Genomic DNA, 23,762 nt, shown 5'->3' with positions numbered 1-23,762 from the left:
TTATCGAGCCCTCTCGGCAGGTTCGCGACATCGCTTTTCCAACGCTTCTTTATTGAGGATCCGTTTTAGCGGCATTCTTAACATTCCGCTGCACACCACCGTGATTTTCGACCAGCCACCACAAGCTAAGAAAGGGAAAACGAACCAATCGCAGATAGCGGCACCACCTTTTTCGTTCGGTTATCTATTTCGACTGTGCTGGCTCGGCCCAATTGAAACCCTCTCCACTTGAGCGTGCTCCTCGCTTCTTCTCAGCAAATTAGATAAGAAAGGCCGCGTTATGTAGACAATGTTATTCGTTTTGACAGCAAACAAACGTGACCTTCTATAAAAGAGGAGACGTTTTATTGGGCTGTTCAGACAACCTTGCGAGTGACCGCCCGATGCTTGCGTCGGCAGTTACACAAATTTGACGTCAGGATAGTAGAATAAAAACATATTGGTTTAGTTTTACGTTATAGGGCCCAAAGTGTCAAAGGAGAAAGAATATATTCGTAAAAGTTACTATGCCAACGAAAATTTTTATTATGGAAACAGGAAACAGCGCTACAAACCAGATGGCCGCAGGGCTTTATTAATTGCTAGTGCGAAATGACGTCGCAAGTTAAAGTTGAAGGGCGAGTAGTAATGTATTTATTGCTATTGACGAGAACGGCGTCGTCGCCCGTAATATCCACCAAGGTTATTGGACAAACATCAATTTAGAAATGTCCGCTATATCTATTGAAGTGCAATGTCCATAATACGCTGTGCGTTTTGACTAATGACGCTGCTCACGCATCGCTTTCGTCTTAAGCGTGGTTGCGAACCAGAGTGAAAGGCATAAGCGTAACGCGCCTTGCGAAATGAAACATTCGGAGTAACCCTTTGTTCGACGGTTGGACATACGTCAAGGGCCCATGATACGAACCAGCTTCAAGTAGGCACCACAATGCAAAGGGGGAGCTGACATGACACGTTTTCAAGCGGGTAGTCTTTTAATTATCATAAGAACATTTTCATTGAAATGTCCTTCTCTGCCGTGATGCGATAGCTGACTAATCAGCATTTAAATTTTCTTTATTCTTAAGGCCTCCTGCTAATATAGGTTTGCAGTCTTTTAAAGCGCCCAAAATAAAATAGTTAATAATAATACATTATTGCTTTAAGTTTGTAAATGCACACGCCAACAAAAGTCCTAGTCCGTTTCCCAGAATTCACTCAATGAAAATGTAGCGTGTCTACACTGTCACCTTGTAGTGATGTAAAGAGGAAGGTAGTTACAGAAGAGGGAGTAGGGAACCTAACTCATTGTAAGGTGAGCTGGCACTGGAAAAAAAATAAGACTCAAAGCACAACGATGGCTGCGCGCAAAGTATCGCTTCCTTTGAATTGATATACGAATCAAGGCTTCGGTTGATTATGTTGGAATGCTTCTACATCGTCGCACAATCTCGAGCGCTCAAATATAATCGAGAATGTGCTCCAGTATTCGGTTCACGCGCGCAATCTGATAACGCTTTTTTGTTACTTGATACTTGACAACATTCTGGATATTAGAAATACATGCATGCGTGTCTGGAGCTAACCGGTAACTTTGGAACAGCGGTTAAATGCCAAAAAAGAGCTCACAAAAAAGAAATAATGTGCAGTTGCTTTAAATATTTGCTGGAACACACTGCTCGTTGTAGAAAGGGCGCCCATGACTGTAGAGCGCTGCCGACATACCAAAAACTCAAGAGCTAAGCACAGCCCGATTAGTTGTATTTATTAAGCCAGCACTTCATGTGTCACTGCAGCCCTGTAGTCCATGGGGCCAGTACCACCACGGGCATGGTGTGGGAGCTCATATTTTACGTGACTGCACGTAAGTCAACATTAATTGTCACAAGATCACTGCATTTTTTTCTTTCGGACGTAACATTAGACAGGAAAAATATATGCGGCAATACTCTTATCCCAATACTTAGGTAGTTCTCGTTCTTAGATACATGTCCGCACTGTTCCTTATGTTATAAAGTACTGAAAATATATCCAATGTTTCCACCCAGGCAGTGGTTTTTGTTATTAATGACGCCACGAAACCAAGTCTGATGCCAGCAACTCTTGGAAATCTAATCGAGAGCGTGCACAATCTTCTTGAACACCTTGTGTGATGTACTGTAGCGCTGAAGTGCTACTTGTATGATGTAGTATAATCGAATCTAAACGCAGAAGTGCATGGTTGTGCACATGCCTTTAAGTTCCAGAACTTGAATTCTGCGATGAAAACCTGTCGAAGCGTTCACACTTGTTTTATAAGAAGCCCACTAGCTCCACCATCAATATGCCAGCTGCTTTTACCTGCACGAAATAAATAAAACTACTAGATCAATATAAATATTCGGGCAATCACTTTATGATTCGATTGCTCAGATTGGTAACCTCTAAATACAGAGTAAGCTGAGAAGTAATGTGCCTGATTAACGAAGCTACGTTAATGAACTTTTCGATAACTGCTAGGGGGAGTAAGTTAAGTTGTGTGCGTAACTAACGGAGCTACCTTAATCAAGTTTTCAATAATTGATCTTAGGTGACTAATGCAAATTAGTAGTTTGGGGCCCGTCCTCGAGATTATGCAGCCGAGCGAAGCAATTTGATGAACCATGCTCCTGTAAGTGCTATTCCAACAAATATTTTCAATTAAACGCTCTCTGAAAGCGTAACTGACGCAGAAAACGGATGTCTGTAAGGTCAACCTGAACGAACTTAGCCTTTTGTGATATTGCCGTCAACAGTATGGCTCCGTGAGCATGTTTCTGGCGACCAGTTCGTTTTCGATTTTTATGGAGGTTGTTTTTTCGAAGGGAAGCAGTTTAAAATTTCAATGTCAATTTTAATGTCAGTGAACGTGTACAGCCGAAAGCTTGCTTGGTCACAGAAGCATTAAACGGCGCAAAGGTGGTGCAGATTTGGCACGTTGCTGACAAGAAGAAAATGCGCTGCCACCGAGGCAAGGAAAACAACGGAGAGGAGCTATGCGGCATTATGCACCTAATTTAAGTACCTGATTCATGGCCTACCCCCCACTTTTGGTATGGGCCAGAACCACTCAGGACAACTACAACAATAACAGCTGCTCACGTAGCCGCGCCGATGGTGACGGTGCCACCGTGACGAAATCTGGGGCAGCGATATTGATGGCTCAGGCACTTTTCCTCTTTTTTCTCCCGTTGATTTGGCTTTCAATTAGGCATAACTCTATAAATGCAGTGTCATTTTTGTTTGTCTCATAGATCCAGATATGGCTTATATATCAGTTTTGCAGTTTATTCAGTATAAAACTGTAAATTATGGAGCTTTACGTGCCAATACCACTTTCTGATTATGGGGCACGCCGTAGTGGAGGACTCCGGAAACTTCGACCACCTAGGGTTCTCTAACGTGCGCCTAAATCTAAGTACATGGCTGTTTTCGCATTTCCCCTCCATCAAAATGCGGCCGCCGTGGCCGGGATAGTATAAAACTGTATAAGGATATACAGCGTTATATAAATAAAACTGTATATCTCATTCGACCCTGAGAGTGGTGTAAGCAAGGAAATGCTCGCTCCCTCACACACACACACACACACACACACACACACACACACACACACACACACACACACACACACACACACACACACACACACACACACACACACACACACACACACACACACACACACACACACACACACACACACACACACACACACACACACACACACACACACACACACACACACACACACACACACACACACACACACACACACACACACACACACACACACACACACACACACGCACACACACACGCACACACACACACACACACACACACACAGCCACAGATATACATATACAACACATGTTTGCCCGCACACACATTTACACGCACCCACGCACACACAAACAAATGCGCGTATGCTCGGACACGCATAAACGCACTCGGGCGCATGCAGATTTAAATACGGAGACAAGTGCAAACAGACTTAACGACACTCGCTCTGCAATTACCGTTCGAACCTGAGCTATAATAAATAGCTTTACGGGTTAAATTTGGCGCTTCCTGAAGTCATTGTGCCCTCTGCCGAGAGGGTGCAAGACCATTTGCTCCTGTCGTGTGACATAACCGCCCATCCCTGACCAAAACTCTGCCCGTGATTCTCCTTTAACGCACAATCAATGTTCCGACTAAGTGCCAGAAATGTATATGTTCTTAGAAGGAACTTACGCCTCGTGGAACTTGTTGATACTCGGCCCGATATATTGCAATAAAATGTTCTAAACTATTGCCCATTCAATTACGCATTCATATTGACATGAGGGACGCCAGAATGGTAAAGGTGCAATGTGCAGAATTCCTCAGTAGGTCCAGTTCAAGGCAGGATAGTTTTCTTTTTCTTTTTTTAACTTAACACAGACATGGGCATGCTTGTTGTTTTGTCCAAGGAAAACAAATTTGATTACAGAAGTGGTGACTTCACAAATGAGCAACAAAATGCTGCTTTTTAGAGAGGAAGCATACGCCAGCAGACAAACATAAACGGATAATTTGCAATGTCAAAATCGAGAAGCAGTTTTAGTTTCCCAGAGCTACGTCTCGCACAGACATGGTAGATGCGCTATCGCCCAGCAACTAAAATTCATGCCTGTACTACAAAGAGAAATTTGCTGTCCGTGTTCAGTAGCATGTGCGGAAGTGCCAAATCTATTTTCACTTGCGATTGGTATTTTAACTTCGGAAAAAATCCTAAATGAACCGCCGAACCAGGGCGCTGTATAGGCTGTTATCGCCGATTTGGATAGCCGTTTCTTGTTCTTCACGTGATGGATATGCAATGTTTCCTTAGTTAAGCGATGCCCTTCAGTCAACACGTCTGTCTAGTCATATATCTTCGTCAGAGAAGCGCAGGCTAGAGCTGGCAGCCTTCGGCGATAGCACATATGCCTATGTTTATGACGCGTCACATCGTCGGTCATCGCTCCTTGTGCTGGCACTGTAGACATGAAAAAAAATTGTTTAAGAACACCGATGCGAAAGCTGAAATATTGTGTGATTTATCCTTGTTCGATTTCTTGTTTCAGGAGCCTAGACGCGCCGATAGCGTGAAGACGGACTCGGCGGATACGCTAGGCCTAAGCTTAGGTGGGGACCGATCTCGGCGCGGGAAACTGGCGAAAGCCAAAATGTGTGTATTTGAGCCTCATAACTTTTTTGTACAATAGGGAAAGTGGAAGTGCACGAATCACCTCAGCTTTGTCATCGGTGCGATAATATCAGTCAGCGATAGGCTTCGAACTCGGGGTCCGTTCGCGCGCGTCAGAAGAACTTCTTCATTTCATGTCCACTCCAGAAAACTACGACAACAGCGACAACTCCCAGCCATATGTTACGTGCGAACAACTAAACAACTCGGCGGCCTCTTCGTTTGCATGATTCCGTTCAAGAATTTAGCTATCCCCCTCAGTGAAAAGGGAAAATGAAAAAAAAACGAAAGTGATCTTCAGTGTCAAATGCAAATGACAGGGCTGCTCACGCACCTTCATTCCGAGCTGCGACATGAAATAGGCTTTTATGACCTCAAGATATAGCGTTATTTAGGACAAGAGACGAGTATCAAGCGATGAAATTGTATAAAGCATTTAATATTGAGCAGCGCTCGTCCTTGCGTACTGCAACTAGCGCGGCACAAACACAACCGGTGCACTTTCCAGTGTGAACCAGCGAACTGCAGCGGGAACCGGCGCCTGTACAGCACAAACCAGTGCGCGCCAGCGTCATGGCAGTGGAACCAGCGTCTCTTCCAGTGTGACCCAGCTCTTATCTAGCGTTCTCACTGGTGTCCCAGTGAGTCCCAGCGAGCGCCAGCGTACTCAGTGCGACCCAGTGCCAAAAACACGCTCGTTTCACACTGGAAGACGCTGGTTTTTGCAATAGGGCTGCTGCTGCTCGTCCGCCCAAATGAAAGGCACATTGTGGCGCGTAAGCCGTGTCAGAGGCTCAGCAATTCTCGAGAATCCCTCGATGAAGCGCCTCTAATTTGCGCACGAACCAAGGAAGCGTTGGACAGCCTTTTTGTCTGTGAGTGGTGAAAACTCGGCGACGGCAGCGAACTTGGCGCGGTCTGGTTGGACGCCTTGCGGACCAACGACATGGCCAAGAAATTTGAGCTCTTGGAACCCGAAGTAGCATTTCTCAGACTTGATGGTGAGGCCGGCAATACGGATTGCAGCGAGCACACTCTCGAGTCGTGTGAGATGATCATCAAACGTGCTCGAGAGCACGACGACGTCGTCCAAGTATACGAGGCAGGTTTGCCATTTCAGTTCAGCAAGCACGGTATCCATCATCCGCTAAAAGGTGGCAGGTGCGGAAGAGAGACCAAAGGGGAGTACTTTGAACTCATAAAACCCATCAGGCAGGCACGTACCCAGGGAGGGGGACCCGCCCTCCCCCCCAAAATTAAGTTGCATACCCCCCCCCCCCCTCCCCCATCCGCTCAAGGCACGTATACCACTCCTCACACACATTCCTAAAGCGTCGACAAATCAATCTACTCGGTGGTCAACATTTTGCTGCGTTTTACAGCGAAAGCTGTGTGTGAGTAACAAGTGACAGAAAGAATCTTCATGCGGGCCGAACCTGCTGCTATGCAAAAAGGGTCCAAGATCAATGGCACATACCCCTGTGGACTCGGGAACCTATAACGCGCGCCCTTTGGAATCTTCGGGATCGGCCTACCTATGGGGAGTGCTTAACGCCAGCTTCACCTTTGCCGCGGGTAGGCCCGGCGCTGCACTATTTTCGGGGCTCGCTCACTTATGCGGGGTGCTTCACGCCTTATTTACCTCCGCCGAGGATCGGTCCGGCATTGCTATATCTTAATAATCGGCCTACGTGTAGGAAGTTCTTAATGCCTGCTTCACCTCCGCCGCGGGTGGGCCCGGTATTGCAATATCTTCGAGTTCGGCCTACGTATCGGGAGTTCTTAATGCCTGCTCCACCTCCACCGCGGGTGGGCCCGGTATTGCAATATCTTCGGGAACGGCCTAGTTATGGGGACAACTGAATGCCTCCTTCACCTCCGCCACGGGTGGGCCTGGCATTGTTATATCTTTGGGATCGGCCTACGTATGGGGAGTTCTCAATGCCTGCTTCACCTCCGCCGTGGGTGGGCCCGATATTGCAATATCTTCGGGGCTGGCGTACGTTTGGAATGTTCTTAATTTCTGCTTCGCCTCCACCACGGGTGGGCCCGGTATTTCAATACCTTCGGAAACTGCCTACGTATGGGGAGTTCTTAATGCCTGCTTCACCTTCGCGTTGGGTCGGCCCAGTATTGCAATATCTGCGGGATCGGACTACTATGGGTAGTTCTTAATGCCTCCTTCACCTACACCGTGGATCTCCCCGGTATTGCAATATCTTCGGGTTCCGCCTACGTATGGGGAGTTCTTAATGCCTGCTTCACCTCCGCAGCGGGTGGGCCCGGTATTGCAATACCTTCGGGTTCGGCCTACGTATGGGGAGTTCTTAATGCCTCTTTCATCGCCACCGTGGGTGGGCCCGGTATTGCAATATCTTCGGAAACGGCCTAGGTATGGGGAGAACTGAATGCCTGCTTCACCTCCGCCGCAGGTGGGCCCGGTATTGCAATATCTTCGAGAACGGCCTACGTATGGGGAGGTCTGAATACCTCCTTCACCTCCGCCGTCGGCGGGCCCGGCATTGTTATATCTTTGGGATCGGCCTACGTATGGAAAGTTCTCAATGCCTGCTTCACCTCCGCCGCGGGTGGGCCCGATATTGCACTATCTTCGGGGTCGGCCTACGTTTGGAAAGTTTTTAATTGCTGCTTCATTTCCGACGCAGGTGGGCTCGGTATTGCAATACCTTCGGAAACGGCCTACGTAAGGGGAGTTCTTACTGCCTGCTTCGCCTTCGCCTTGGGTCGGCCCAGTATTGCAATATCTTCGGGATCGGACTACTATGGATAGTTCTTAATGCCTCCTTCACCTCCACCGCGGATCGGCCCGGTATTGCAATATCTTCGGGATCGGCCTACGTATGGGGAGTTCGTAACACTTGCTTCACCTCCACCGTGGGTGGGCGCGGTATTGCAATATCGTCGGTATTGGCCTACGTATCATCATCATCATCACCATGAACAGCAGCACCAGCCTGGTTACGCCCACTGCAGGGCAAAGGCCTCTCCCATACTTCTCCAACTACCCCTGTCATGTACTAATCGTGGCCATGTCGTCCCTGCAAACTTCTTGATCTCATCCGCCCACTAAACTTTCTGCCGCCCACTGCTACGCTTCCCTTCCCTTGGAATCCACTCCGCAACCCTTAATGACCATCGGTTATCTTCCCTCCTCAGTACATGTCCTACCCATGCCCAATTCGTTTTCTTGATTTCAACTAAGATATCATTAACTCGCGTTTGTTCCCTCACCCAATCTGTTCTTTTCTTAGCTCTTAACGTTAAACCTATCATTCATTCATACCTCGTTGCGTCGTCCTCTATTTAAGTAGAACCCTTTTTGTAAGCCTCCAGGTTTCTGCCCCGTACGTGAGTGCTGGTAAGACACAGTTATATACTTTTTATATACTTTTCTCTTGAGGGAAATTGGCAACCTGCTGTTCATGGTCTGAAAATCCCTGCCAAAGGCACCCCAGCCCATTCTTATTCTTCTGCTTATTTCAGTCTGATGATCTGGATCGCAGTCACTACCTGTCCCAAGTAGATGTATTCCCTTACCACTTCCAGTGCCTCGCTACCTATCGTAAACTGCTGTTCTCTTCCGAGACTGTTAAACATTACTTTAGTTTTCTGCAGAATAATTTTAGACCCACCCTTCGGCTTTGCTTCTCAAGTTCGGTGAGCATGCATTGCAATTTGTCCCCTGAGTTACCAAGCAAGGCAATATCATCAGCGAATCTCAAGTTACTAACGTATTCTCCATTAACTGCTATACCCAATTCTTCCCATTCCAGGTCTCTGAATACATCCTGTAAACACGCTGTGAATAGCATTGAAGAGATCGTATCTCCGTGCCTGACGGCTTTCTTTATTGAAGTTTTGTTGCTTTCTTTATGGAGGACAACGGTGGCTGTAGAGCCGCTATAGATATCTTTCAGTATATTTACATACGGCTCGTCTACACCCTTATTCCGCAATGCCTCCGTGACTGTTGAGGTTTCGACTGATTCAAGCGCTTTGTCGTAATCAATGAAAGCTATATATAAGGGCTGGTTATATTCCACACATTTCTCTATCACCTGATTGATAGTGTGAATATGGTCTATTATTGCGTAGTCTTTCCGGAATCCTGCCTGGTCCTTTGGTTGACGGTAGTCTAAGGTGTTCCTGATGCTCTTTGCAATTACCTTAGTAAATACTTTGCAGGGAAGGGACAGTACGCTGATCGGTGCATAATTTTTCAAGTCTTTGGCAACCCCTTTCTTATGGATTCGGAGTATGTTAGCGTTTTTCCTAGATTCCGGTACGCTCGAAGTCATAAAGCATTGCGTATACAGGGTGGCCACTTTTTCTAGAACAATCTGCCCATCATCCTTCAACAAATCTGCTGTTAGCCGAACCTCCCCAGCTGCCTTCCCCCTTTGCATAGCTCCCAAGGCTTTCTTTACTTCTTCCGGCGTTACTTGTGGAATTTCAAATTCCTCTGGACTGTTCTCTCTTCCATTATCGTCGTGGGCTCCTTTGGTACTGTATAAATCTCTATAGAACTTCTCAGCCACTTGAACGATCTCATCTATATTAGTAATGATATTGCCGGATTAGTCTCTTAACGCATACATCAGATTCTTGCCTATTCCTAGTTTCTTCCTCACTGCTTTTAGGCTTCCTCCGTTCCTGAGAACATGTTCAATTCTATCCATATTATACTTCCTTATGTCAGCTGTCTTAAGCTTGTTGGTTAACTTGGAAAGTTCTGCTAGTTATATTCTAGCTGTAGGGTTAGAGGCTTTCATACATTGGCGTTTCTTGATCAGATCTTTCGTCTCCTGCGATAGCTTACCGGTATCGTGTCTAACGGAGTTGCCACCGACTTCTATTGCAGACTCCTTAATGATGTCCATAAGATTGTCGCTCATTTCTTCAACACTAAGGTGATTTTCCTGTGTTAAAGCCGAATACCTGTTCTGTAGCTTGGTCCGGAATTCCTCTATTTTCCCTCTTACCGCTAACTCATTGATCTTTTTTCTTATGTACTAGTTTCTTCTGCTCCCTCCTCAAGTCTAGGCTAATTCGAGTTCTTGCCATCCTATTGTCACTGCAGCGAACCTTGCCGAGCACGTCCACATCTTGTATGAAGCGAGGGTTAGCGTAGAGTATAAAGTCTATTTCATTTCTAGTCTCGTCATTCGGGCTCCTCCACGTCCACTTTCAGCTATCCCGCCTGCGGAAGAAGGTATTCATTATCCGCATCTTTTTCTGTTCTGCAAATTCTACTAATAACTCTCCCCTGCTATTTCTAGTGCCTATGCCATGTTCCCCCACTGCCTTGTCTCCGCCTGCTTCTTGCCTACCTTGGCATTGAAGTCGCCCATCAGTACAGTGTATTTTGTTTTGACCTTACCCATCGCTGATTCCACGTCTTCATAGAAGCTTTCGACTTCCTCGTCATCATGAATGGATGTAGGGGCGTACACCTGTACGACCTTCAATTTGTACCTCTTATTAAGGTTCACAACAAGACCTGCCACCCTCTCGTTAATGCTATAGAATTCCTGTACGTTACCAGCTATATTCTTATTAATCAGGAATCCGACTACTAGTTCTCGCCTTTCCGCTAAGCCGCGGTAGCGCACGACGTGCCTGCTTTTTAGCACTGTATATGCTTCATTTGTCCTCCTAACTTCACTGAGCCCTATTATATCCAATTTACTGCCCTGTAATTCCTCCACCAGCACTGCTAGACTCGCATCACTAGATGACGCTCTAGCGTTAAACGTTGCCAGGTTCAGATTCCAATGGCGGCCTTTCCGGCCTGGCCTACGTATCGGGAGTTCCTAATGCCTCCTTCGCCTCCGCCGCGGGTGGGCCTGGTATTGCAATATCTTCGGGATCGGCATACGTATGGGGAGTTGTTAATGCCGCTTCACCACCACCGCGGGTGGGACCGGTATTGCAATATCTTCGGGATCGGCCTACGTATGGGGAGGTATGAATGCCTGCTTCCCTTCCACCGCTGGTGGGCCCGGTATTGCAATAGCTTCGGGATCGGCCTACGTATGGGGAGGTCCGAATGCCTGTTTTACCTCCTCCACGGGTGGGCCCGGCATTGTTATATCTTCTGGATCGGCCTACGTATGGGGAGTTCTTAATGCCTGCTTCATCTCCACCGCGGGTGGGCCCGGTATTGCAATATCTTCGGGATGAGCCAACGTATGGGGAGTTCTTAATACCTGCTTCATCTCCACCGCGGGTGGGCCCAGTATTGCATTATTTTCGGGGTCGGCCTTCGTTTGGAATGTTGTTCATTGCTGCTTCACCTCCACCGCGGGTGGGCTCGGTATTGCAATATCTTCGGGATCCGCCTTCGTATGGGGAGTTGGTAATGCCTGCTTCACGTCCACCGCGGGTGGGCGCAGTATTGCAATATCTTCGAGATCGGCCTACTATGGGGAGTTCGTAATGCCTGCTTCACGCCCGCCGCGGCTGGGCCCAGTATTGCAATATCTTCGGGATCGGCCTACTATGGGGAGCTCTTAATGCCTGCTTCACCTCCACCGCGCGTGGGCCCGGTATTGCAATATCTTCGGGATCGGCGTACGTGTGGGGAGATCTTACTGCCTGCTTCATCTCCGCCACGGGTGGGCCCGGTATTGCAATATCTTCGGGATCAGCCTACGTATGGGGTGCTCTTAACGCCTGCTTCACTCCACGGCGGGTGGGCCCAGTATTGCACTATCTTCAGGCCGACCTGCAGCGGAGGTCAAACACTTTGCTTTTCGTTTGAGAGCTTTCACTTTCGTCTGCTTTCGCTGCCATTCCAGCTTCACAGAGTGGAATGGTTGTCAACGTTTTCACTCCTCTCCGACGGTAGGTAGTTATCTGTATCTCGTGGCATGTGGAGGCCAGTTTTCTCATCGATTCCATGCCCGCACGATTAACTCAAGATGAATTCATTTGTCACCACCTATTGCAGCAGGCAGGGCGTAGTTTACAGTTTTAATTATCATATTTCATTTTTAATGCCGAACATAATTTTTATGTCACCATGTATTCAACAATCATGCGCATCTCTGTTGCTTTGTTAGTTCAACTTTCTTTGTTTAGACTGTTCTAGGGGCCAGGAAGAGGAAATGGATTCGGTTGGTAGTAAGCTCGTCTGTATGCTCGTGGAACGAGTTGTGGCCGGAGAAAACGCCAGTTGCGTTTAACTTTTCCGTTTGCTTCATTATTTCCTCGACTGACGGCGCGCCGCAACGCTGGCAGATCCTCGGAGCCATATACCCGCGATATGGGTTAGATAAGGTGGAAAATAAAATATTGCGAAACAGCGCGCATCACAGACCCTGCAATAACCGTTCAATCCACATGCAATGACTGTCACCCGTTACCGCGTCTGGTGTTTCGCTTATTGTACATTGCTTTTCGTGCAGAATTGGCAATTGGGAACAAGAGTCGCAAGGAGATGAGAAATAAGCGATTTACTAAGGCAGAAAGCCAAGGCAACAACCAAACAGGGAGGAAAAGCGAAAATTGTTAGAGAAAATATTTATGAATCAACATCTTTTTATTGAAAATGAGGTAGAAAAACGCAGCTGGAAGTGGAGAATAATGCTGTGTAGTTTGAATGACGCCTCTACAGTTATCAATTGAGCCGCCTGGCGTAGCCACTTCCCTACTGTGCTAATGGGGGGGGGGGGCGGCTTTCTAACCTTCCGCGGTGGGCGCAGTACGTCTAGAACCGCAGCACCCTGCGCTCTACGCGGTTGTACGGGACTGGTAACCACCCATCGCTACACAACAAATAAAATCCTGCGTACGTACCTGCCATCAGGTGTCACAAATGCTCTTTCTTCACGATCCTGTTAATCAACTTCAATTTGCCAATACCCTGATTTAAGATCCAACGAAGAAAAAAACTTGGCATGTTGTAGACGATCCAATGCGTGGTTGATGCGTGGCAACGGATAAACATCGCGCTTGGTGACACTGTTCAACTTTTTGTAATCTACACAGAAGCGTAGTGTCTTGTCTTTCTTTGTGACTAACACTACAAAGGAGGCCCACTGGCTTCTGGACGTCTGGATCACGTCGTTTTGGAGCATTTCTTTTGCCTCATGCTTCATCGCTTCCCCTTCCACTGGAGACACTCTCTAAGGATGCTGACGAAGAAAACGTGCGGACTCGTCCGTAATAATGCTGTGCTTTGTGATGGACGTGCGCCGCACATTGGGTGACGTTGAAAAACAGTCCGCAAATTCATTCAGGAGACTCAGTAGACGGCATTTCTGATGGTCGGGCTGAGTGGCGTTAGCGTGAATCCGTTCTTTTAGGCTGGGTAACTCAGCTTGCTGAGACGATGCGGTTTCCAATGTGTCAATGTCAGTTACATCAATGATTTCGCGAAGAAATGCTATTGTCGTTCCTCGTGGTACGTGCCGATACTCGTTGCTAAATTTTGGTAGCAAAACGACTGAACACTTGTTTCTCCCCTGAAGAAGCCATCTGGCTATGCGAATGTGGCGCTGAAGAAGCAGAGGCATGTATGCCTCAGCAATTCCATCGGCGTCATCCTCCATGTCGCATCTGACAAGGGTAAGCCTGCTGCTCTTGGGTGGCAACGTGACGTGATCATCAGCTACGCGAAGCGCGATGTCAGGGTCGTTGTCTTACTGTTCGCGTAGTAGCGAAGCTGACTGTAGACTCTTGCAGGTCGATGATGACACCGTTCGCCTGAAGGAAATCCATGCCGAGTATAAGATCCTTTGAACATTCAGGATGAATGGCGAAGTCGCCGATGTACGTGAAGCCCCAAATGCTGACTCGTGCCGTGTACAGGCCAATTGGAGTTATGAGGTGCCCTCCTGCAGTGCGAGTCTGAGTTCCGGTCCAGTGCGTGGAAACCTTGTTCAGTACACACGTGATATTCTGGCTTATATCAGATGTGTTAACACTAGGGGTGTGCGAATATTGAAATTTTCGAATACGAATCGAATACGAATAAGGCGAAAAACTGTCTTGGAATATCGAATCGAATATCGAATATATGTGTAGTATTAAAAAATTGCAAAACGAGGTAACAATAGCTTCATTACCATTTTAAAAATAATATTGCATTTTACGAGGCTGCTTCAGGTTAAAGAGGCACTCATTATAGGTAATGCACTCAGGTAATCTCAGGTAATGCTCTGTCAGGTAAACGCTTGTTACAGATTATCGCGAAGGAAAATATACTGCTCAACATGTTCAGAAAGTAAGGGCTCTCTATGCACTGTGACCACATTTGTCCAGGTAACATTTTCTAGGTGCATATTTTATTGCGCATACTTACAAAGCCCGAAAGTACATCATATATTGTTATGAAAGAGCCCTGGAATAAAGCTTGGTAAAAAAAAATCGAAACTGATCATGTCTCACGGGCCTGATGCAGATAGACTAGAACAGAGCGTACACATTCATAGTAAGGTTCGGTACAGCACTTAAGATCACAGTGCTGTAACGCTGTGTCGTCGTTTTGTACCTTCTTTTGGCCCTGTTTTGTGTTGCGCTGTAACGAACCTTACTATGAATCCCAACAAACTGGCCCAACTTGCCATCTTGATGTAGAGCATACAGATAATGAGCGGATCATGTGAAGCTCTCAGTGAATAAACATGTTTTTAGGAGAATGTGGAGCAAGCATATAATTCGTTAATTGCTAAATTATTCACAGTCTGTCCGAATATTCGCCGCTTCGACCATTATTCGGCCGTCCTCGAATATTCGGGAATTTACGAATATGCATTTCTCGAATCGAATACGCTTCGAATAAGGAAAATATTCGATTCGTATTCGAAATTTCGAATATTCGCACAACCCTAGTTAACACCCATGTCGATTAACGCCGCGACTTCGTGGTCATCTATCGTAACTGGTACGTCGCAAGGTACTGACATGGAACTACACTGCTTTCTTTGCGTCTCAATTACGTCATCTCGCGTTCGTCTTAGTGAAGGATCTTCAGCGTTCGCAACGTCAGCGATCTCACCTCCGCAGGTCGCTGGGCTCAGTTTTCCCTGGAAGCAGGGCTGGGTGAACGGCGCCTTGTTGCTCTCGGCGTGAAGATGTGGCTGGAAGAATTGTTTCGGGCGGATGACGGTGACCGTGTGACACGAAATCATGGGGCAAACGAGGTCCTGGCCTGCGCGAGGTAGGCTTCGATCTCCAGGGGGCGTTTACCATCGCGCCGGCGCGGTGCATTTAGTGAAAATCCATGGAGCCCAGCATGGCGGTAAGGACACGTCGTGTAGGGGTGATCGGCTTCACCGCACTGGAACCACAAGGGCCTCCCGTGTGTAGTGCGCCATACGTCGCTCTTGCGGAGCGGTTGTGTTTCAGCCATGAATGGCGTGCGGCGAGGCCTGAAGTCACCAGCTGCTTTTTCAGCAGCGTGCACACCATGAAAATCCGTGACGTCGCTCACATCGCGAAAAATCGGGGACAATGAACTTCGCGCAGCGTCCGCATACGACATGGGAGGTAGTGGCTGCCGTACCTCATGCTGTGGTGTGTCTCGCGTCTATCTGAGACTTGGACTGCCCGCACGATTTCCTCCCGGACGACCTTAGCCAGAGCGAGTCGCTCTACCGATGCCGGAGCCACCTGAAGCTTTTGGAGTTCTCAAACAACAAGCCTAATGAGTTCAATGAACCTAATGAACCTAATGCCTAATGAGGCGTCGGTATTCTCCAAGGGTATAGCGAGAGGGTCACGCGATAGGATCGACATGTCGCGGTTGTGCTGCCTTGTTCGCTGCTGCAGTGCCTTTTCCATTGGTATGGCTTCCGCGAGGAACTCTGCAACGGTCTTTGGTGGGTTGCGTATTACGGCACCGAATAACTCTTGCTTAAGACCACGCATCAAGTTCCTGAGCTTATTTTCATCCGTCAGGGACGGATCCACATGTCGGAAAAGTCGGGACATATCTTCGACAAGCATTGCGACGTTTTCGTTCGGCCTCTGTATCCTCGCCTCAATTGCAGATTCAGCTCGCTCCTTGCGATCAAGGCTAGCGTAAGTGCTGATTATCTGCTGTCGGAATTCATCCCATATCGATAGGGCTGCCTCACGGTTCTCAAGCCATGTTCGCGTAGAGTCCTCGACGGCAAAGTAGGCGTTGCACCGCTTGTGCTCTGGAGTCCAGCCGTTGAATTCTGCGAACGTTGAAAGTGATCGAACCAGTCCACTACATCCTCGAAGGTGTCCCCATGGAAGGACGTGGAGATTCGCGGCTGGTTGAGGACGACCTCGGTCGGCGTGGTTGAGGAAGAAAACGGAACTGGTGTACTCATCCTTCTGACTTGATTGGGTAGAGGCTTGTGCTGAGGTGCCAGTCGTTGAAGTCGACGACTTGTCCGTACGTGAGCAGGAGTCAGGTCAACCGGACTTCGTGCTGAGCTTTTAGACGGTGTTCGATCTGGGGGTGGCAGCATGTAACCCGCACCTCCACCAGAAAAATGTAACATAGATGGAAGACGCAGTCTTGCAAAATAGACTCTTCTCTTTATTGGTGGGTCAGAAAAAGAGCGTGCAGCTTACGCGCTTCATTGTCTTTCATGGCGCTAACCTTTGCGCGCGCCGTCCGGCGGTGCGGGAACCCCGCATCATTGTGTCAATATCCGCTGTGCGAACAAAATTCTAGCGTTCCACAGCATAAGTGCTGCATTTCTCTCGTTTGTACTGTATCCTAGAACATGTCTGTCGTCTGCCTTTTTCTATGATCGACCTGCATTTTTAATTATTCGTGATAAACACGATCGTTCTGTTGAAAACGCGCTAGCTTCGAGCCGCGATCGCTTGGGGCGCTTGTGGTACGTGTAGCGGGAAACCAGAGGCTCAGATGATCTCATGGGTGGTGGCAAAGGAAAATAATCCTGCTATGAGTAACTACTTACCAGGAACAAACGAAATCAGGGAGGAAACTATTTATGATAACTCAAAGGGAAGCTCTTTACTTTTTGAAGCGAGATCAGGATGCCTCAGATGGATGGATGAATGGAAAAACTTTATTTTCGTCAGAACGCATGTGCGGACGATTCCGTGCTAGATGGCCATCAGCTCATGGCTGACGGCGACCTGGGTGGCCCACTCCACGGCCCTGTTCTGGACGACCGGGTCTGAGCTGGCCAACACGACCTCCCACTGCTCGAGAGAAGGATCACGCATAATATCCGCCGGTGGCGGCGCTATGCTACAGCTCCATAATATGTGGTCATAGGCGGCCAGTTCCTGGCACCATTTGCATTCCGGCTGAACGTCCGGGTAGATTTTGTTTAACACGTATGGGTTATAGAAAGATCTCGTCTGCAATCTTCGCCAGACGCTTTCCTGCGCCTTCACCAATTGCTTGTCCGGTGGAGGGTAAATTCTCCGCTCAAGTTTGTAATGGTTAGTAATGTCGTGAAAGGACACCAGCCCATCTCTCGTGGACCTCCCTGGAACGTCCGGCTCACCTGCTCGGCTGACGAAACCTCGAGCATTCATGTGAGCCGCCTCGTTCCCAGGGTTCCCAGAGTGGGCCGGTACCCAGACTATTTCCACCTCCGTAGTCCCTCGCCCCGTGGCCCGATTTAGTAATCCTGCCGCTGTGATAGAGATTCTGCCCCTCGCCAAATTTCGGATGGCTGTTTTGGAGTCGCTGAAAATCAGGTCAGCTTCAGTATTACCTATAGCTAGCGCTATCGCCGCCTCCTCTGCAGTTTCTGAGGAGCGGGTTTTGACTGATCCAGAGGTGACTAAGCGTCCACGCCCGTCCACCACCGCAACTGCAAATGCGTCCTTGTTCTTATACTCGGCGACATCTACGTAGACTGCCCCGTTGTACTTCCCGTACTTAGCATGTAAAGCTCTGGCTCTTGCCTTCCTACGGTTCTCGTGATGTATCGGATGCTTATTTTTAGGTAAAGGTTTTATGTGCAAGCCCTTGTGCATTGCTCGCTTCACCTGAATTTTCATGTCCCCAGCTGGAGGATCAACTCCAATGCCGATCCCTTCCAATATATCCCTCCCTACTATCGTTTTGGAAAGTCTACTGAGTTGCATCGCCAAGTGTGCCTTCCGCAGTTCTTCCAAGATGTTGTGCACCCCTAATCCCAGCAGCCTTTCGGTGGAAGTATTGTTAGGATGCCTTAGAACACGCACTAATAAGGAATAAAGAAGAAGAAGCATGTGCTTGCTGCGGCAAATCTAGGACAACGATGGCGCATGTTTTATTAGAATTGAAGATATCTGGTCGGTGGTCGATTTAGGCACCTCTGGCCTCCTTGAAGACCTTGGTTTGAGCGAGAGCAGGGCGAGAGTAAACGTGTTCGCAATAGAGATTAGTAAGAGGCAATTGGAATATTGGTGGAAGAAAAGTATGGGAATAACAAACAACGGAGGCGTACAGAAACAAAGTTCGCAATAGAGGTTCAGAATGTTTGGTTATGGGAAATCATTGTTCTTTTTTTCGTTTGCGACATAGGTAGGACAAGAACAATAACAAGAACTTGGTGGCGCAACCAACCACCCCGTTTTAAAGGGGATGATCATAGCATACATCCATCAATCTATCCAGCCATCCATTTACCTGGGAAAGTTGGATATCAGGCAGATCACGCGGGTACCTCTTGGTCAGCGGCAGTGATACGCAAATGGCCCAAGTGCCAGAACCCGGCCTTACCACTGGCCTCCCAGTTTCACCTAGGCGCCCAGGCGCGTCACTCGCTCAACGTTGACAAGTTGACGCGTCTCTCTCGGCATGCTTTCTCCATGCGCGCGTGACTTGAGCGGTGGCAAGAATGCCGGCGCTTTGCGCAGCCGTAGGGTGCTCGAATATGCATTCGAACACGAGCGATGGCTGCGCAGTACACAACAGTGCGCAGAGGAAGGCAGAACACGTACTTTTCCAGCTTTCCAATGGCAAGCGTTAACGGCGACACAGCAGGCAAGCGCGACCCAGACCAGCCATGCCACACAAAGCACGTGAACTACACTTTTAGAAGCTGAACAGGGTATATTTCGCTAGTACCAGTCATTTAACCATGCAGTGTAATCTTGTCAAACGTTTTCTCGGGATGACTATAAGTACGAGTACAATAAGCTGCAATGGCGCAAGAAAAGCAAAGCTAAGTTGTACTCGCAGGCAATATCTCCGACCGATCATTTCTGGTGGTGCATCATCTTCGAGAGGTTCCGCGCGTTTCTACATCGGGCGCGTCGAAGTAGATGACTGAAAGCCTTTCTGACACTGCGCTATAAACGCCGTCAGTAGGAACCGCACGCTGCATTTGTCATGAAGGAGAAGGCGACGCGGCGGCCATGGTGTAGGATGCGGCAGCAAGCGATGCTGGAATGCGACGCCGCCATAGCGAAACCGAAAAATCTTTAGTGCAGCTGGGGTCTGGCCGGTCCTACCATGACTTTACAAGCAGTTCGAGCCACTTCAGCCGAGCCTCAGCTATTCATCATCCTTTACTACAGGTGGCGGTAAATGCATGCTTGGTTGACTCGGTGTACGGCACCGTATTCTAACGTAGCTAGATTAAGAGAGTGGGCGTTTGGTTAACGCGAGGCAGCGAGCGATGAAGTAGGAGCATTAAAAACGCGTTAACCGTGGCCGACAGTAGCGCCACTATCGGTTATGGCCGCAGTGCAGGGGTACAAGTGTACAAGTGCAGGGGTACAAATTTCCGCCGACGTAACGTAGCTGTACCCGGCGTCGAACGCGTCAGCGTTACGCCAGGCTATAGCCGTGCCTTTAGCTTGGTCACCCCACTGCGCTTTTTATCTCTACGCGGAGAGAGAACGCATTCAGGCTGTGCTCACTGAATGCAGAGAACAGAAAATTGGCTTGATTCGGATAATACTCGCATGAAAAGAACATCGCAGACGCGCAACGGCGCGACCACAGCGCACGAAGCAGCTAGCAGCGTATTGTCACGTGGTAGTGACGGTGAAGAAAGAACACAGTAGCAGTACTGTGAAAGACAAAACTAGCTTTTATTGGGCGAACCTGTGCCCACAAAACAGGTTACACTTAAAGCACAACGATAGCGGCGAACACAGTCGGCGATCGTCGAAAATCTGATCAGCGGGTCAAGCGCGTCGGCTTTTATAGATCAGTCGTCGAATGTTCCAGATTAACTGATGGGACCCGCCTGTCTTCCACAAAGTTCTACACCATTCGTGTCGCGCGATGAAATCTGATAACACAAGGTTCGGCGACAACAGACACGCGGATAGAAGCGTCGATAACTTTCCAGAAACGTCGGATACATGCAGGCGTGTCCCTCGCTCTGCGATTACAGTTGTTAAGCGGCGAAACGTGGTTGCCCGATAAAGATAAGTACACGTGTCATTACCCCCCTCTTAAAAAGCATCGACCCGATGCTGCAAACAAACGAAAGTAACAAAGAAAAGCACTCGTAGCAAAGAAAACAACAAACTAAGGAAGTTCATCAGCGTCCGTAAAATGGTTTAAGGCGCACCACGTGGACCACTTCAGATCGTGCGCGGCGCCGCTGTGAGTGCGAAATGCCGTCTGGCACCACCTCATAGTCCAGAGCGCCAATACGTTGGATGACCTTGTAGGGTCCGAAATAGCGTCGGAGTAGTTTCTCACTGAGTCCTCGTCGGCGTATCGGTGTCCAAACCCAAACACGGTCACCGGGCTGGTACTCGACAAAGCGTCGTCGGAGGTTGTAGTGTCGGCTGTCGGTCCTCTGTTGGTTCTTGATCCGTAGGCGGGTGAGCTGTCGGGCTTCTTCGGCGCGCTGGAGATAGCTAGCGACGTCAACATTCTCTTCGTCAGTGACGTGGGGCAGCATGGCGTCGAGCGTCGTCGTCGTGTTCCTGCCGTAAACCAGCTTAAACGGCGTGATCTGTGTTGTTTCTTGCACCGCCGTGTTGTAAGCAAATGTTACGTACGGCATCCCAGGTCTTGTGTTCGACGTCGACGTACATCGCTAGCATGTCGGCGAGGGTCTTATTCAGCCGCTCCGTAAGGCCATTCGTCTGCGGGTGGTAGGCCGTGGTCCTCCTGTGCCTTGTCTGACTGTATTTCAGAATGGCTTGGGTGAGCTCCGCTGTAAAGACCGTTCCTCTGTCGGTGATGAGGACTTCTGGGGCGCCATGTCGAAGCAGGATGTTTTCGACAAAAAATTTCGCCACTTCGGCTGCGCTACCTTTCGGCAGTGCTTTAGTTTCTGCGAAGCGGGTGAGGTAGTCTGTCGCCACGACGATCCACTTATTTCCGGTTGTTGACGTCGGAAAGGGTCCCAGCAAGTCCATCCCGATCTGCTGGAATGGTCGGCAAGGAGGCTCGATTGGCTGTAGTAATCCGGCTGGCCTTGTCGGCGGTGTCTTACGTCGCTGACAGTCTCGGCATGTTCTGACATAATGGGCGACGTCGGCGGTCAGGCGCGGCCAATAATACTTTTGTTGTATCCTCGAGAGTGTCCGGGAAAAACCGAAGTGTCCAGCGGTCGGATCGTCATGTAGGGCGTGCAATACTTCTGGACGAAGTCCTGACGGGACAACAAGAAGGTAGTTGGCGCGGACTGGTGAAAAGTTCTTCTTCACGAGGAGATTGTTTTGAAGCGTGAAGGAAGATAGCCCGCGCTTAAATGCCCTGGGGACAACGTCGGTGTGCCCTCCCAAATATTCCACCAGGCCTTTTAGCTCCGGGTCTGCCCGTTGCTGCTCAGCAAAGTCTTCTGCTCTTATCATGCCGAGGAAGGCGTCGTCATCTTCGTCATCTTGCGGCGGCGGGTCAATGGGGGCACGTGATAGGCAATCGGCATCGGAGTGTTTTCGTCCGGACTTGTAGGTTACAGTGATGTCGTATTCTTGTAGTCTGAGGCTCCACCGCGCCTGCCATCCTGAAGAGTCCTTTAAGTTAGCTAGCCAACACAACACGCGATGGTCGCTGACGACATTGAATGGCCTGCCATAGAGGCAACGGCGGAATTTTGTTCTAGCCTAAATGAGGGTGAGGCATTCCTTTAAGTCGTAGAATCATTGCATTCCGCTTTTGACGGCGACCGGCTAGCATAAGATATCACCCGTTCAAATCCGACTTTCCTCTGCACTAGGACGGCACCGAGGCCTAGGCTACTGGCGTCAGTGTGGATTTCAGTATCGGCGTCCTCGTCGAAGTGTGCAAGTACCGGCGGCGACTGCATGCGTCGTTTGAGTTCTTGAAATGCGTCGGCCTGCGGAGTTTCCCACTTGAACTCAAAATCACATTTAGTTAGTCGTGTCAACGGCTCGGCGATGCGTGAAAAGTCCTTGACAAAGCGCCTGTAGTAGGCACACATGCCAAGGAATCTACGCACTGCCTTCTTGTCGGTGGGCTGCGGGAACTTTGCGATGGCAGCTGTTTTCTGCGGGTCGGGGCGTACTCCGGATTTACTGATGACGTGGCCTAGGAACAGAAGCTCGTCGTAAGCGAAGCGGCATTTTTCTGGCTTCAGAGTCAGCCCTGATGACTTGATGGCCTCTAGTACTGTGGCAAGCCGCCTAAGGTGATCGTCGAAATTACCGGCGAATACAACGACGTCATCCAAGTAAACGAGACAGGTCTGCCATTTCAATCCCGCTAAAACCGTGTCCATCACGCGCTGGAACGTTGCAGGCGCCGAGCACAGTCCAAATGGCATAACCTTGAACTCGTAGAGGCCGTCTGGGGTGATGAAGGCGGTCTTTTCGCGATCTCTTTCATCGACTTCTATTTGCCAATAGCCAGACTTGAGGTCCATCGAGGAGAAGTACTTAGCGTTGCAAAGCCGATCCAATGCGTCGTCTATCCGTGGAAGGGGGTATACGTCCTTCTTCGTGATCTATTGGGCGAACCTGTGCCCACAAAACAGGCTACACTTAAAGCACAACGATAGCGGCGAACACAGTCGGCGATCGTCGAAAATCTGATCAGCGGGTCAAGCGCGTCGGCTTTTATAGATCAGTCGTCGAATGTTCCAGATTAACTGATGGGACCCGCCTGTCTTCCACAAAGTTCTACACCATTCGTGTCACGCGATGAAATCTGATAACACAAGGTTCGGCAACAACAGACACGCGGATAGAAGCGTCGATAACTTTCCAGAAACGTCGGATACATGCAGGCGTGTCCCTCGCTCTGCGATTACAGTTGTTAAGCGGCGAAACGTGGTTGCCCGATAAAGATAAGTACACGTGTCAGTATAATAATGCAATGGGTTGCAGGCGTGCGCGACGTAGTTCGCTGATACACGAGCATGGTATACAAAAAAAGAAGGAAGCAGACGACTCGGACCCTGGTACTCTGCCGTCTACGTCGCATGTCACTTCCAGCGAGTGGTACTGGCGGCGTTTTTTTCCTTCAGTTTCGGTTTAAAAAACAACGATTCTCGCGATGGTTTTGTAACTCATCCAATCGTATTTCAAGCGTAATCTTTTATAATTTATCTAACTTATTTCTGTAATCTATTTAAACAACATATTTTAAGCGGTCGAGAATTTTGTTGCAGTTGGGTCATGGACAATTCACATCGTC

General features: G+C 48.8%; 1 protein-coding gene across 2 annotated transcripts in view; it reads left to right on the top strand.

Moving 5' to 3' along the window:
• The first annotated feature begins 5,103 nt into the window (after positions 1 to 5,103).
• Positions 5,104 to 23,762, top strand: part of LOC139055463 (uncharacterized) — a 70,702-nt gene continuing 52,043 nt past the window's right edge. For both annotated transcript variants that reach the window (XM_070532957.1, XM_070532956.1), the window contains exon 1: positions 5,104 to 5,197. The gene's annotated coding sequence lies outside the window, so the exon portion shown is untranslated. The remainder of the gene's footprint in view (positions 5,198 to 23,762) is intronic.

This window comes from Dermacentor albipictus, chromosome 2, assembly GCF_038994185.2.
Source record: "Dermacentor albipictus isolate Rhodes 1998 colony chromosome 2, USDA_Dalb.pri_finalv2, whole genome shotgun sequence".
Lineage (NCBI taxonomy): Eukaryota > Metazoa > Arthropoda > Arachnida > Ixodida > Ixodidae > Dermacentor > Dermacentor albipictus.
Note: the sequence above shows the minus strand (reverse complement) of the source record. Positions and strands in the feature narration are given on the sequence as shown.